Source organism: Bombus vancouverensis, chromosome 2 (assembly GCF_051014615.1).
Source record: "Bombus vancouverensis nearcticus chromosome 2, iyBomVanc1_principal, whole genome shotgun sequence".
Classification (NCBI taxonomy): Eukaryota; Metazoa; Arthropoda; class Insecta; order Hymenoptera; family Apidae; genus Bombus; species Bombus vancouverensis.
Genome location: NC_134912.1, coordinates 5154191 through 5169425, shown reverse-complemented (window position 1 = coordinate 5169425; position 15235 = coordinate 5154191). Strand labels below are relative to the sequence as shown.

At 36.1% G+C, this 15235-nt stretch overlaps 1 protein-coding gene across 4 annotated transcripts in view; it reads left to right on the top strand.

Annotated features, from left to right (window-relative positions):
- sona (sol narae metalloprotease) overlaps positions 1 to 15235 on the top strand; it is a 90894-nt gene continuing 75659 nt past the window's right edge. For 3 of the 4 annotated variants that reach the window (XM_033343186.2, XM_076623940.1, XM_076623947.1), the window contains exons 1-2: positions 1 to 481; positions 2115 to 2441. The gene's annotated coding sequence lies outside the window, so the exon portion shown is untranslated. The remainder of the gene's footprint in view (positions 482 to 2114; positions 2442 to 15235) is intronic. The other variant, XM_076623943.1, reaches the window with a different exon arrangement.

Genomic DNA, 15235 nt, shown 5'->3' with positions numbered 1-15235 from the left:
TCTACCGCAGTTAGACCGAGTCCGCTCGCGCATTCGCATTAATTTCCAATCCGCGGTGTGTGCTCTTTCGCCGGCCTCTCCTCTCCGTTTCGTCGTCGGTCCATCACGGTCTCCTCGAGAAGCGGGATCTTGGGTCTTTGCCGACTTTCGACCATCATTGCCGCGCGACCGTTATCCGTTATCCGCATCCTAACGGGGCGAATTAACGAAAACGGTACCGTCGACGGAAAGAGATGACCGTGGATTCGAGCACCGTGGAAACGTCCCGCACGAGAGGAGAAGGAAACGCGTGACACGCGCGTCTCTAGCAATCTAATTGCTTGCCGAGACTTTTTCATCGCCCGTCTCCTTCGTTGTCTTTGAATACAAAAATTGAAAGAATTTATTTCGTCGCGCGCAAAATTTTCGTCCCATGAGAGCAAGAGTGGAAAAGGGATAGAGAACGACAGATTAGCCGTGTCGCAGGATACTTGTATATCGCGTAAGGACACTCTCTGCGGAGATCGAGAAAGAGAGAATATCGAATCGACAGCGAAAGTGCACGTCTTCCGTACGTGCACGGGATACATGCACTTGTGCCAGATACCCAGGCGCGAGCTTGCTTTCCGCGGGCAATGCTGAAAAACTGGAGAAAAGAATCGTGTGCTTTGCCAAGTTGCTCTTGTAGCTTTTGTCGTTTAACCTATTGACGTAAACGTTTCATTTAACGACAGTGGCACTGTGTGCGTGTCAGACACGGTCGATAAAGAGATAGACAGCTAGGCGACTCGTCTTTCTGCTCCTGTCGACAGTAGTCGATTTCGTGTTCTCCGTTTGAAGATACCGGTCGGTGAAAACAGTTAATAAGAAACTTGAAAGGTGAACGCGTTCACGGCCTTATAGGATTCACAGGCTTACCTTAGTGTCAGGAAGCGGCTGTTTCGCAGCCATTGCCAAACGTAATTCGCGGTGGCAATAGACAGGTTTCTTCTTTTTGGTCTGTTGCTAGAGTATATTTGTCGTGCTTGAATTTAATGATATTTTTTGTAGCCTTCTACAAATTATGATCAAATAGTTCTAGTAGTAGTATACATAGATTAAGCTATCATCATTAATTTCGTCATTTGAACACATTCAAACGATGAAAAGGGATTAATTTCTTTTGGTGGAAGCAGTAGAATGTTATCTTAATTATTTTATAATTATTATCTGTTATTAGTATCTATATAAATGACACTATTTTTTCATGTACGATTGAGATATTTTTGTTAAGATAAATTTAAAAAATCTATGTTGTTTAAGATTTCGAAAATTTATGAAATTAAAATTTAAAGAAACAAAATATCTACATTTTTATTCGAACGTCGTTTGAAAGCGTTACATTTTCAGATCAATCGTTCTTTAACGATAACACATTGTACCTTTTACTACAAAAAAAGTAATGCAAGCTGATTTCGATGATAGATTAATCATTCGTTATGATTTGATTAATTAATGTCAGGCTTCAAAATTAGTTCAATGTTAGTTCATGTTTATCACTTTCGAACTCGTGTCAAAGAAAATCTAATTTTATATTTAAGAAAAACCATTTATTCCTAATTTCTCACACCATGCTCTATCTCTTACCTTTAACGAGTTAGTACAAATATTATAACAATAAATCTTTAATGCAATGTTGCATAGAATTTTTCAAATCTCCATCGAAAAAATCCATCGATACCAACAACTTCGAAAGAATTCCCCGTAAACTTGATCACAGTACAAAGCCTCGATCGTTTTCACTTTGCAATATCTTCCATTTCAAGCCCGCGTTTTGTTTATCTAGGCGTCCTCGTACTTCGTCAAATCGGCGGTGGCAGCCACCTGCTATTGAAGGGGACATAACGAACCATAGTAGCGCAGTCAGCTGCGAATCTCCGCGCGCGACGCACGTGAGACATTGTTTTCTCCGGTTTTCGGCGCGCGACTTTTATTTTTGGCCCGTTTGCCGCGTTTGCGTAATCGGGAAGACAAGTTTTTTCGTATCGAAACTGACGAAGAGACGCGTCTTCACTCGCGCACGTTTCTTTTTTTCCTTTTTTTTTTACTGAAATTTGCTTTTTTTCCATTGCATTCGCGAACGTAAAAATACAAAGGCAGAGGAAACGAGCGTCGAAAAGGATCCGGCAGTGTGTTGATGTGCAGTGATCAGGAAATTGGTGCGCACCGGAGTCTCGCCGGAAGTAAAGTCCTTTGATTCGACGGCAGCTGAGGGAAGATCGAGACGCGGTTCACCCTCGATCCGTATAGTAGCAAATTTGATTTTTTACGTCGTTGATACGTGGGGTTGAATTACCTTCTTCGTGGTTCCGTCGTCGTGACGACACCGAAGATCTTCGACAGCCGCGATGATGGAAACATGAGGGTTCTGGAATATCGTGCACTCGATCGACGCAGTTCCAAGCCTGTCGACCATAAATGACGTAAGTCCTGAATGAATTTTTTACCATGATTTTTTTGACTTTTGTATCTTCAATATACCGAATTTCACGATCATTCCTGATTATTCATAGATAAATATGTTTATTTTGTATTTGTATTGTTCGTTTTTTATATTCACTTTTGGATTCAGTCGTGACGAGATGATTATAAGCGTTACTGGTGTCTGAAGAGACACCTTAGAGAGAAGACATTTTATGCATTAGTCTGTGAATCGTATAAATTTGCTTGTGAAATTTGAATATTAATCTACTCTAAGTGCTTTCATTATAGTTAGACTGTCGATGTTTATGCAAATTAATAATTTTATAAGCATGTTTGAAGAAGTGGATCTAAGCAGAGATTTGCTTCATCTACATATTAAATATTATAAGGTATATTATATCATGAATGCCTTTTTTTTTTTGTAATTTTACATATTATGCTCGTTTTGTACATAATTAATACGCCATTTGACTAATATCCATCTTTCTTCAACTTGTATGCAATAATAGCCAGAAGATGATGGAAAGTTTCCTAATATAGCAATAGTACACTCTGTCAAGGCAAAAATATGGCACGTAATAGGTAACGTTATAGTCGGGAATGATTTGCAAACGAGATTCAATTCGATCAATTTCTAACATTACGCTCGTAAACCTCTAGTTTATAGCGGAGAATATATATCAAATTGCAGCATAATGTTCGTGCACGTACGCTTAGAACGCGATAAGACGAACCAAAGTGAAGCGTCAGTAACAAAAATGGTAAAATTACCAGTCTCCGCATAAATATAAAACCTTTAACGTTCAGCTATTATTCACGGTTTCACTTTTAATTCGAACAGATTATGAAATGAAAAAGTTTTGTCGGTTTTACGTACCGATAGAGATAAAACAAGTGTTTTTAATATTTTCATCTTTTTTTCTATGTAATTAAGTATTGTCCCCTTAATTTTATTTCTTACCTGATTAATACATCGTGCAGAGAATTGTCTGTTCTTATGAAGTCATCAATAGCCAGTTTGACATGATCCTCGTGTAGAAATATTCGGCTATTTAATTGTGCTTGATTTTCAAGCGAAATTATGCTATGCTTTTTCATTTATAACTTCATCACCATATACGTCGATATTTGGCATAAAATAAACGAAAAGCCATCACTTTTTAGATATTTTAATTTAATTTTTTTTTATCGTTGCATCAACTTGTAAGGATCATTATCAATCATATTAGTTACACTAACATTATATATGTTACGGATGAAATTAGATAATTTAATATGTTTCAAGAATTTAAAAACGTTCGTACACGATTTTATATTTTTAGTTTCCTCTTATTGAAATAATATACGTAGCGCAGTTGTTATGTAGATTTAACGTTTACGTAAGTTCGTAATTTATTTAAAGAGGCAACGATATCTATAAATAATAGATAAATCGGCAAAACTTTCTCAGCTACCTCGTCTTATGGATAAATTACTTTCTCGCTTTATTGTTATTTCGTCCAGCCAGTTTACATTTCCTCTACTTTGGTTATTTGCTTTCAATTAACGATCCTCGACTTACCTTTTTCGCCGCGCTGTAAACAACCATAACAAAGCAATTATTCACGTGAAACGCGTCCAATCGATTAGTTGGCTAAGGATCATGCTGCATCGAGGAAACGACTTCCGATTCGCTGGAGGAACAATTAGAGAAGGTTAAAAGCATTGATAACCCGGTATTACGTAAATCTGTTCATTTACATAAACATTGAACGACCGCGCACTTATGAGTTTTATTGAAATGCCGAGCGAGTAACAAGTGAATCACGTCTGTCCTGACTGCGATCCTAATTGCTAAAACCTAACATCGTTGTCGGTGAAACTGACACATGACACTAATCATAATCCTAAGTTGTAACACGAACATTCGTCATTTGCATACTCGTGCCTATGATTCTTAAAGTGGTTCTAGTAAGAGATTTGGAAAGATTGTTACATATTTGTGGTTTGTTTTGTGTTACGAAAGCGTGGAACCATTTTTGAAAATGCGGTCAAAGATTAAATCAATTGGAAATGTTTAAAAAAGCACTTCTCGTTATACGGGTATTTGTAAAATGAAATTTATATATAATATTATAGATAAAATAGAATATATGTATAAGTATATACTTAATATATTTCCATTCTAGATAATATACAATTATTTAAGAATGGTATTTTTTACAAGTTCGAACAAAAATTTTACAAAAGAGCTCGTCCGTGCGAAAATACAGCTCATCGTACTTTTGTTCATCACTGTATAAGCAATTATTATTACACTACGGATTTTTATACATTCATAGGAAATTTAAAATCGCAAAATCGCATAAAATGCGCGTAACATGTAACGTATACAAAACTATATAAAATATCCAAAGTATGACGTATATTACTTAGCGTAACATTCAGCGAATGAACTAAATTTTTACTTAGCTTCCATAATTTTTACTTAGCTTTTCTAATTAGGTTTATAAAAATACGAGTTTGCAGAAACATCCGCAATCCAGTTATTATACATATGATACAGCTATTACTATTATAACTGCAATCACTACGACTGTAATTTAACGCAATTTATTGAGGGCAAATGCCAAAATTTTTGATAGCGCTAATTTCGTGCTACTTTTCTTGCAGTGGACTTCCACTTCTTTGCCCCAGTTTCTTTCCATTTCTACTCCTTAATTGTAGGCTGCATGTTCGACCGATTAAACATTCTAGAAACACGGTCGTTGTTTTCGGTATCAATGAGAGCGTGTTTACCAAACTATCGTGCCAATGGAATATATTAGCTTGGTTTTTCGTTTCGAAAATGCGAGTTATGCACGCGTCGAGCCCGTATCTCGAACACGAAGTCGATAGTGCGGTTAAATTAAGATTTCTTCCTTCATATTACCGTTCCTTTTCGTTAAATAAACGCGGTTTCGTAAGAGGGGAAGTATATTATAGGAAGCGAAATGCGTGACGTTGTTCGAACATACGAGGAATTGAGCATCGGTTTCCGAAACTATAAAAGAAGCTAATTAATTAGACGATGTGTACATAGATTGGATTTTCATGAGCTTAATAAAACCAGAATTTACATTAGCTTCGAAGTAATACAAGCAATTTGGGCGTGTATCGGTTTGCATAAAATTCAGAGTATGTTGAAATACCATGTAAGAATCAAATTAGATTTAATTGATCAGAGATTCCAACCATAATACGTTTGATTAAAGTTAATAGTAATACTTGTTAGTTTCTTCTATTTTGAAATAGCTTCATTGAGAGTTCCCTCTCGTATTAATTTATTCTACCAATTCTAACGATTTAATCGAATTTTGAAGCGTGAAGTTCAAATTCTATTTCAATGAATAATTTAACATCTGATGTAGAGTCACTTTTAACTATTCTATTTGCTTTAGTTTTTACTTTCTATCGTATATAGTCGTAATATATTAATATATTACGATCTGAAATATGTTTCCTTTAGCGGAAAGCTGGTATTTTCATTTACATTTGAAATTTAATTTCTGTTATTTAACGGGAAAATCGAACCTGCGTTCTCCGGAAAAATGAAATATTTAGATTATGTGAGATATGAAATTTGATTTTTGTTATTTAACATTTTTAAAATAGAAATTTTAAAAGATCGAGACTTTGACTTAAAACGCATTAAATTCTAATTAAATTCAAATCTAATTAGATTTAACCAAATTTAATGAAAAATTTGGACTGAAAACGCGTATTGGAATAAAATTTAGATGCTGTGTTTAACTGTTCTACCTTTAAAGGCACCGTGGAGAGGAAATAATAAATTAAATAACCAAGAGCAATGACGTTGCCCTTGTCCAACAATGGAAACATTTCCACGTGTCACTGCCGTACATCCTCTTTTCCAAACACGATGCGGGTACCTGCTTTTACATAAATAATTCTTACTCGCTAGAAAATCGCAATCAGCACGATCATCGCGTACAACCAACGTAACTTAAAGCTCGATTCTAGGAACACGATTCATTTTTGCTGAAACGCAAAATTCTATATACTCGTATCTATAAAACGATGTTGCACTTTTTCGTTCTCATGATATTAAATTTCGCGATTCTCACTTACGAAAAACGATTCAAATGCTCTGCTTGAATAGCAGATTGTGCTTTATCCAAAATTAACTGATTATATTTGAAATCTGATTATATAAATATTTTTTTAGTTTTTGATTAAAAATTTATAAATTTAATTCAAATTAAACATTCAATTTTAAGTCTAATATTTTATGCTTTCATCTGCAGCTGTTACACAAACAGAAAAAGTATACGCACGAAAGGGTTAGATTAGAAAAAGAATTCACTTTTTTAAGACGATCAACGATCTAGCATTATCATTGTGAGAAAGTTTCGAAATTCGTGACCTACGTATATAGGTCTGTAATATATATATATTGCATCTATACAATAATATATAATTCAAAAACACTGAACGAGTTTCAATTATATTCTGATTGACAATAGTGCAACTCTACTAATAGTGCTACATGAATCACAAACAGATTGTTTTTTAAACGAATCTCTTGAAAGAAAATTGCATAATGGGTGCAAGATTGCTCATAAATTAATAACTGATTTTTTTTTAAGTTATTATATGTTCAGTAATTTTTTAGGGGCCATAATAAACCTTTGGTCGATTTAGGATCTTTAAATTCTCTAAAGACATGAAATTAATAGAAATAAATAGAAATGGAGCATTGGAGCTAATAAGAAGAATTTACAAAAACATGAAAGCTGTTGTATTGACTTCTGAATTATTGAATTTCCATTTTTTCGTTACCATTTGACATTCAACCAGAGATTATTTAAAATCTTTGTTTCAAAAGATTCGTTTACTATCTTCATAATGGTGATTTTAACACGAGTTTGATAAAATAACGAGGTTGACAATATCTTTTTTATTTCTGAGATGTAACGTTTCTTGTTGCAATCATTACACGGAAAAACGATTTAAGACTATTACGACGACAACACAAGTCACTTCGATCGAAAGTGAAAACTGTTAACATCGAGTTAGAAAAACGATGAAGCATACGTACATTCGGATTTCTAAATCGTCTTTTTATCCCGACGACATTTCTCCACGGAAACTACGCTTTGTCCGAATAGCAAAAATCTGAAAATTCTCGCGTCAATTTTTTCTTCACTGTACAATTTCATAATATTTCACAGACGACAATCAAATAATTTATATACCGTAGAGTTTTATTTGTTTTATTATCAAATTTGATAACGTCATATTCAGGATATTCTTTGGAATTGATAATTTGCAACTTTTGATTTGTAAAACTTTGCTAATAACATTGGCCCGATATACAAGACGATCCAGTCAATGAATTAACGATACTACTTACGAAACCAAAGGCAACTACTTCTTTCATTTTTACCTGCTAAACTTCTTTCAAAACCATACTACGAAGCGAGGCGAAAGAAAGTCATAAAAATTCTATCACCGTAAGAAAGTGACAAAACCAACGTCAAATATACCGCGACAATGCGATGAAAACTTCATCCGACACGTAGACGCATAGCAACACGTAGCATAGAAACAAAAATCTTTTACTGTCTATTTGTAACTAACTATACCGGCACATCAGTCAAATCGACCAACGAAATACCAAGAGTTCTGACAGAAAAGATTTTCTGTCTTAACAGTAGCACGTTTGTGTGTTCTTGCCTTAATTGCCGCTAAATGTCGACTTCGTGCATGAACGGTCGGTCCATTGACAGGCCGGCCACTTTCATTTCTCTATTCTCCGGCACAATCCTCTCGCCCTGTTACACTTTCCTTCGTCGCGCGGTGAAACAGCGAGCACGGACAGATCGAAACTCTCGTTTTCAATATCTCCGGCTGCCTCGTATGCACGCACCGTAACGGGCAAATCGTGGCCTGCGATTGTATAACGCGAACACGAGCTCCGATCGCTTATATGGCTCACGTGCTTTTGCATCTGTTCGTCGGACACAGTCGCGTTTAATTAAACGATCGTATTTGGAAAAGGGTGATTTCAGCGGTTTCGAGCTGAGAACGCGTCGTAGGAGTCTGACGACCAATCTGCCACTCAGAGGAGTCCGCAGATAGACGTCCATTCGAGACATAATTATCGGCAATCGTTCTCGAGAGTATTTCTCGCGAGTGAACACTGCGTTGAGAGCGACTATCCTACAGAATGAATTTAATTCTATGAATTTTCAATAGATATGTCATTTATACAGTTCTCGTTATTTCCACGTAAATAAATAATTTGTCCTCTATCGAGATGAAGGCGACGACTTGAACAGTCACTCACAAAGCAACGTGGTAATTTTACTCCCAAGCGGACACTTATCTTAATAGCGACGAGTAGAGAAAATAATCGTCAACGGTGTAGGTGGGTGACGAATGTTGCACGATTTTCTAGGAGATAAGAATCGGCGAGAAAGGACGTTGTATTCTCTTGCAACAAGGTATCCTAGTCTCTTTTCTGAAAATTGTGTTAGTATATTGTAGTTTAGTTTACAAATGGAATTACAACTGCGGACAAAACGAAGTTTATAAAGTGAGACGTAAATTTACTAAATGTTTTTGTATTTAACAAGAACAACGAATAAACAGAGTAAACGGGTGTTATCAGTATGGTGAAAAGTTTCGGTACAAAAGTTATTAAAATTCATAGTCTATCGATAAAAAATTTTCTTTTATCCACCGCTGTATTTTAGTTTCCTTTGGAAATAGGTATTTCGTGTTTAAGGAATAGAATGAAAGTAGAAATACGAATTAATATCTCGTGTCTTGTGTTTCTTTTTGGGAACGAGGATTAGAGAAGTCGTGAGAAATGAGCGAAACGAGTAAGGAATTTAGATTTCGTGTTTGCGTAGAATGGATTAAGATAATTTTGTTAGACGTAAATTAGGAAACTTGGACATCGATTTCTGTCGAATCTGGAATTTTTCTCCGAGTCATCTGAAACGAACAGACAAATCTTGGTTCGTCTATTTAATTTTGCTTGTTCTTTAATAAAAGAAAATAAAAGGAACGTTCACGTAATAGATAGAAAGTGAGAAGAACGGTAGATAAATGACGACGGTATTTTATTTTACTTGTTTTGTAGTCACGTGTATAGATGTAATGCGATTAATTAGAATGCGGAAAGCGAACGATGCATCGAGTAAATATTTACTAATTGAAATTGATTATTATTAATTCACTAGTATATACCTTCACTTTGCTTCAGACTAGAAATTAACATGGTTGTGTTCTTCTGTTGACGTAGAAAATATAAAGGAAAGAAGTTCTATCGTTGTTTCTAGTCAAACAATTGTCCTACAATCTAGTTGCTTCATCGTTCGATCTTAGTTGTTCTACGTTTGATATACGAAAATGTGAAAAGTTATTGCAAATAAATACATACTTCTAAATGTATAAAATACTTCTTCACATCAATCAATTTTATCTACGTCAGTCTCCCTAGAAAAAAAAAGATATTATTGCCTTTTTCGAGCTTAGCAAATTCATCCTAAGAGAGATAAAAATTAAACTGATTTTAAATACATTATGTATCATCAATCTCGAAATTCTTCGACCAGCGTGTTAGGAAGGGAAAGAAATACAGTAGGAACTGTATAAAAGAATTCTAATTAAAGCACCTCTACGTCTGATCTCCGAAGAACATGTACAAGAACTTGTACTCGTGCTAATGGTGATAGGTTTAGCTAGCCATTAAGACAAATTAGTATAATCAACGATCCTGAAAGGTGTATCTGATGCGAGAATAACTAAAGAAAACTCGAACAACGAGTAACATCGATCATGCGGTTCGTTCGAATCATTTCTTCGTTTCGGTTTGATAAAAAAACATCTTATCTAACGTAACAGTTTGACTCCAAGCGAAAAAGGAATAGAAGTTTCGCGTAAGAACCGAATTACCTAATTCTACGTTTACGCGAACGAACAAAGATTCGGCGACTGACTAATAATAATTGTGTATTACGTAGTTACACAGAATATACCGAAGGCTGACTTCCGCTTCTTTGGTCGAACGACCGATTTAATTTCCTCGCGGCTTTCACGTGTGGGCAAAACTGTTACTAATTGCGCGGAAATATTCACTGTCGGTTTCCTTCCGTCTGCTGTTCGATCGGTTTCCTTGATCCCGACCCACGACCATGGAATTTTATTTAATAAATATTCCAACTATCGCCACAGTCGTTTTTTCGTTCGTGCCAAAGTCCTGTCTCGATCGCAGGGCACTTTCACGCTTGGAGAAAACCAACCTTTCGATAAGTATTCACGATGAATAGTTTCATGCGCGAAGTAGGCCGTGCTCGATCGTTTTCTCGTGATTTGAAGCATTGCCGAATTTTTCATTTGCTCTGCAATTTCATTTCAACTCGCTTTTTAAATATTATATCGATCGAAGTTCTCGAGAGCACGTCGAATGTCGAAGTTAAGGGGAAGTTAAAGGGCAATTTTTATTGAAATATTTTGTCTATTCGTGATTTGTGACATTCCCAAATTTTTTATTCCATATAGAATTCGCTTTGGATTCAATCTTTACACATCACGTCGATGCAGGTTCTCGAGAAGAGCTTGAAATACGAAGAGAAGTATGAGGTATCGTCGGAAAGCAGAATTTTGATTAAAATACTTTGCCTATTCTCGATTTGAATTGTTCATTTACTCCGAAGTCTGATCCCATTTTGAATGGATGTACTTTTCTTCGTTGAGAAAGTGGTTTTCATTATTATCTACGTTGCTTCAGATTCTTTGATCGATCGATGTTCGGATTCTCGTTTGAAGTATAGTTAGAGAGCAAGATTATGATTCAACGATTATGATTGTTTTGTGACCTGAAGTTTTTCGTTTTAGAAAATCTTTTTCAGATTCCACTCTTGTTGATTATGGTATAGGACTGTAAGAATCGAAACAGATTCTTTGATCGATCGATGTTCGGGTTCTCGTTTGAATTATGGTTGGAGAGCAAGATTATGGTTCAATGATTAAGTTTTTCGTTTTGGAAAATCTTTTTCAGATTCCACTCTTGTTGATTATGGCATGGAACTGTAATAATCGAAATATCGTTATTCGTATATGCGTCAAAAAATTGTCAAGTTCTTTGTTTACTCTGTTTTTATTCTTACGTAACTTTATTCTCACTAAATTGTTTCCTCCGTATTAGTCTTAGAAAATTTCTATTTGTATTTCAGTTCAATTTAAATTCGCTTTTCTCTTTGGCGAAAAGCCATTTCAAACGTCTCGTGAGTCGTAATTTTCAAAGAAAGTATTTTCATTGTGTTGATATTGAATGGCTGTTCCTCCAGTTGGAAAGTAAAACCGTGGAATTATGTTTGCTTTGAGCAGACAGTTCATTTATATAACAGGTCGCATGTCTATTAACTTACACTTATTATTAAATGGAATCATCTTTTCGTGACTTGAAACACCACTAAACCTATTCTTATTTCTGATGTTTCCTACGAAAGAAACATTCCTATTTCGAATTTATAGTACATTTACGTAACCACCACGTCCTTATTTAAGTTATACTTATTGTTCTATTCGACCATTTTCGCGTGCTTCGAAGCATTACTAGAATTTGTAATCTTCGTTTTCAATCTAAACGTTGTTTTCATTTGAAAGTATTAAATCGATTAGAACTTTCAAAGCAACCGTCTTTTTTTATCGAATAAATGAACCATACAGAAGCTAAGTCGATCAGTTCTATCAGATAAAGCGTTCAGTTTCTAAAGAATTAATCATAACGTTCTGCTAACAAGATTTAGAAATTTGCAAGGAATAGATTTGAGTTTCAGTTTTACTTTTCAATCGCTTAAATATGAATCGCTGTTGTAAATAATTCAAATCATTCTTCGTTATGACGATTTCGAGATTTTTGAAGAACAGTGAAATAATTATTTGTTTTTACTAGATTTCCAGAATAAGATTTTCAAGATATGAAATATGTAATACAAATTTTACGGTACAAGGCGTCGATGGACAGGCTTCAAGAATATATGAAAATAATAGAGCATAATTTTTGTTCTCCAACTTTGCGATGAAGTAGGTACATAAAGTAACAGATGTTTGCTTTAGGAGAAGTAATTGAGAAAGTGCATACATATTTTAAAGAGGAAGCACCATCTTCCAACGATGTTATTACTTTTCGCTGACAAATACATAAAGCAAATGTTATATTGTGCATTGTTATGTGTCAACATATATTCAGAGGACGAAAGAAAGCCAGTGTACAAATCGGGGATGAATAGTGTTCCTCGAAGCGTAGCAGAATTATGTAATCTTGGCTTCTACAACCTCAGAGTAGATGATTCAAGCTCTGCCAAGCGAACACTATGGTATCTTGACCGCCTACGGACGCATTCCAGGCGTACCAGGATATTCAGGACATCCAGATCGTGAAAGTCACTTTGAAACAATCTGAACACCAACGTCATTAACCATCAAGACACTGGGTCGGCGAGATTTATTCCAGAATCTTCTCAGGTTCAACAATTTTGGATACCTACTTTTGACGTCATGAGACTCTCAGATGTATCATTTTTCCAAATATAATAAAACATTTGGAAATCCAACATTCTACAGAATTTTAATTTCTACGACTTGACGCTTAATAAGCCGGAAAATATTTTATAATCCACGCACGCTGCTGACTCAAACTCCAGTCACTGAACTCATTACGTTGCACAATGCATGGACACCACAATGGCCTGAATTTAAAGGTATCGAGGGATTTGAATGTCCCTGTAAGCCAACAATTAAAACCTTAGAATTATAGATTACCCCTGTAGTGGTCTTTGAAAGCCAATAACCAAGATTTTAGGATCGCAGGCTTCGCTACGGAGCATTTAGTGAAACACACTACGAAACATCCAGAGATCGAAAGATTCTATAGAAGGACCAGAGGCATTTCGAGATGCGAAGTTCGAGAGACCATAGGACGTTGTAAAGTATTTGGTGCAAAATCCTACACAATAAGATATCTAGAAATATGAGAATCATATAGAAGTACGAGTTACCACAGCGCATTTCGATGTTCGAGATCTGACTACGAGGACCTGAGGATCGTAGGACATCACAGAGAACCACGAATGAATTTCAAAACCATCCGAGGTCCTTGATCTTGAAAACGAACGGGCCATCACACACAGATTATCCAAAATTCCAACGTCTATCCTCGAAAACCCTAAGTCTATGAGACCAACCATGAATCACCTCGCGTTCTTTTTCAATCACAAAACCTTAAACACTGGATCCGAATGAAATCTGCTTGATTAAATCGAAGCTATCGAGTAAACCATTTTGACAAATATCGTTTCATTTTTACCGAAAAACAGAAGCGTGCAACCGCGGCGACGTTTTACTAGCCTACGCTATTCATTTATATAACTGTGGGCAACTGGTTTATTAAGTTAGTCCGCGTCGTTATGCTCGTTCGTCAGATTGCGATCGCTCCATCTCGTTCGACGGCGGCCGTCCGCAAAAAAGAGAAACTACGAAAGCCGCGGAAGCGAGTTATTACACTTGGTAAACGAACTTCGCGAACGGGTCACGGTTACAGTATTACAGTCGTCCATTCTCCAAACAGACGACTTCACAACGTGAAACTGGCCAGCTCGTTGCGATTGCAGCCAATCCAGACAAGTCGAACGAAACGGTCCGCGAATAGCTGAGCTTCCGCGGAGAAAATATCCAGGTAAAATGGACTCTAGAACAGAGTGGACCGGGCGATGATTCAGCAAGAGAACGAGATCTATGCTGGAAAATGATGGAAATTGAAAATTATTTACACTCGTTTCACGGTGCACCGTGTTTTGCCCGCTTCGAATCAGCTGTGCAACGACCGACGATTGCAAAAGTGAATCGGCGATTCTTTACTAGTCGAAAGTCCTTTCCCGCGAGCTATAATTGCGACGACTCTCGCCATGTTTAATCGACAGTACGCGGAGAGAGGAGAGCCATACAGTAACTTGAAAGTATTTGAAATGTCACGGGCGACGACCTGGCATTAAAGTTCCGAGCGATTTTCGTATCATCTTGCTTCGTGAAGCCGGAAAATTTCGTGTCTCTTAATTTCACTTGTTTCGCGTATCATTGTATACGTTTGTACGTATATGGTTCGTTGTTTTGCGTGTGTAGCAATCGTTGGTAAGCCCCTGACCAATTCCTTGCCAATGTTTCACTGAGTTAAGGTTGACATCATTTTCGTTCAGTCCTATCTTTTGATTCAGGAAATGGAAATTTTTGGAGTAGTTATGAGGTTAGTTAAAATATTCCATGATGTCAGGTATCTATTGTAAGGTCAAGAAGCGTGGGTGTTATTAAATGTGGTTTAAGGTCATTGAATTTTAAATGTATTTGAGCAAACTTTGGTGGTGTATGTTTTCTATGATTACTTGTGAATAAAATCATCTTATTTGCATTGTTTCGCGCATGAAATTTACCATTTCTTAAATTAAATAGTATTTTCTGTTTTGTCTGTGTTGTAATATATTCTTACAAACCTTTTTTCGTATAGATATACGTATTCTCTTATATTTTACTTCCTGGTATAGTACGATACTTGTGACCTACCTTTTTATATTTTACCAAATAATATTCTCTTGCCTTTGCATTTTATACAATCGAAAACGGCCTTCGTTCGAACTCATTCAAAAAGGAAGACGCTTTTTTCCTTCACTCCGCGTCTTCCCGACAGCAAGCGCTCAATCAAAACCGTGTGTCTAGGGTACAAGACGACACTCACGGATTGTAAGAC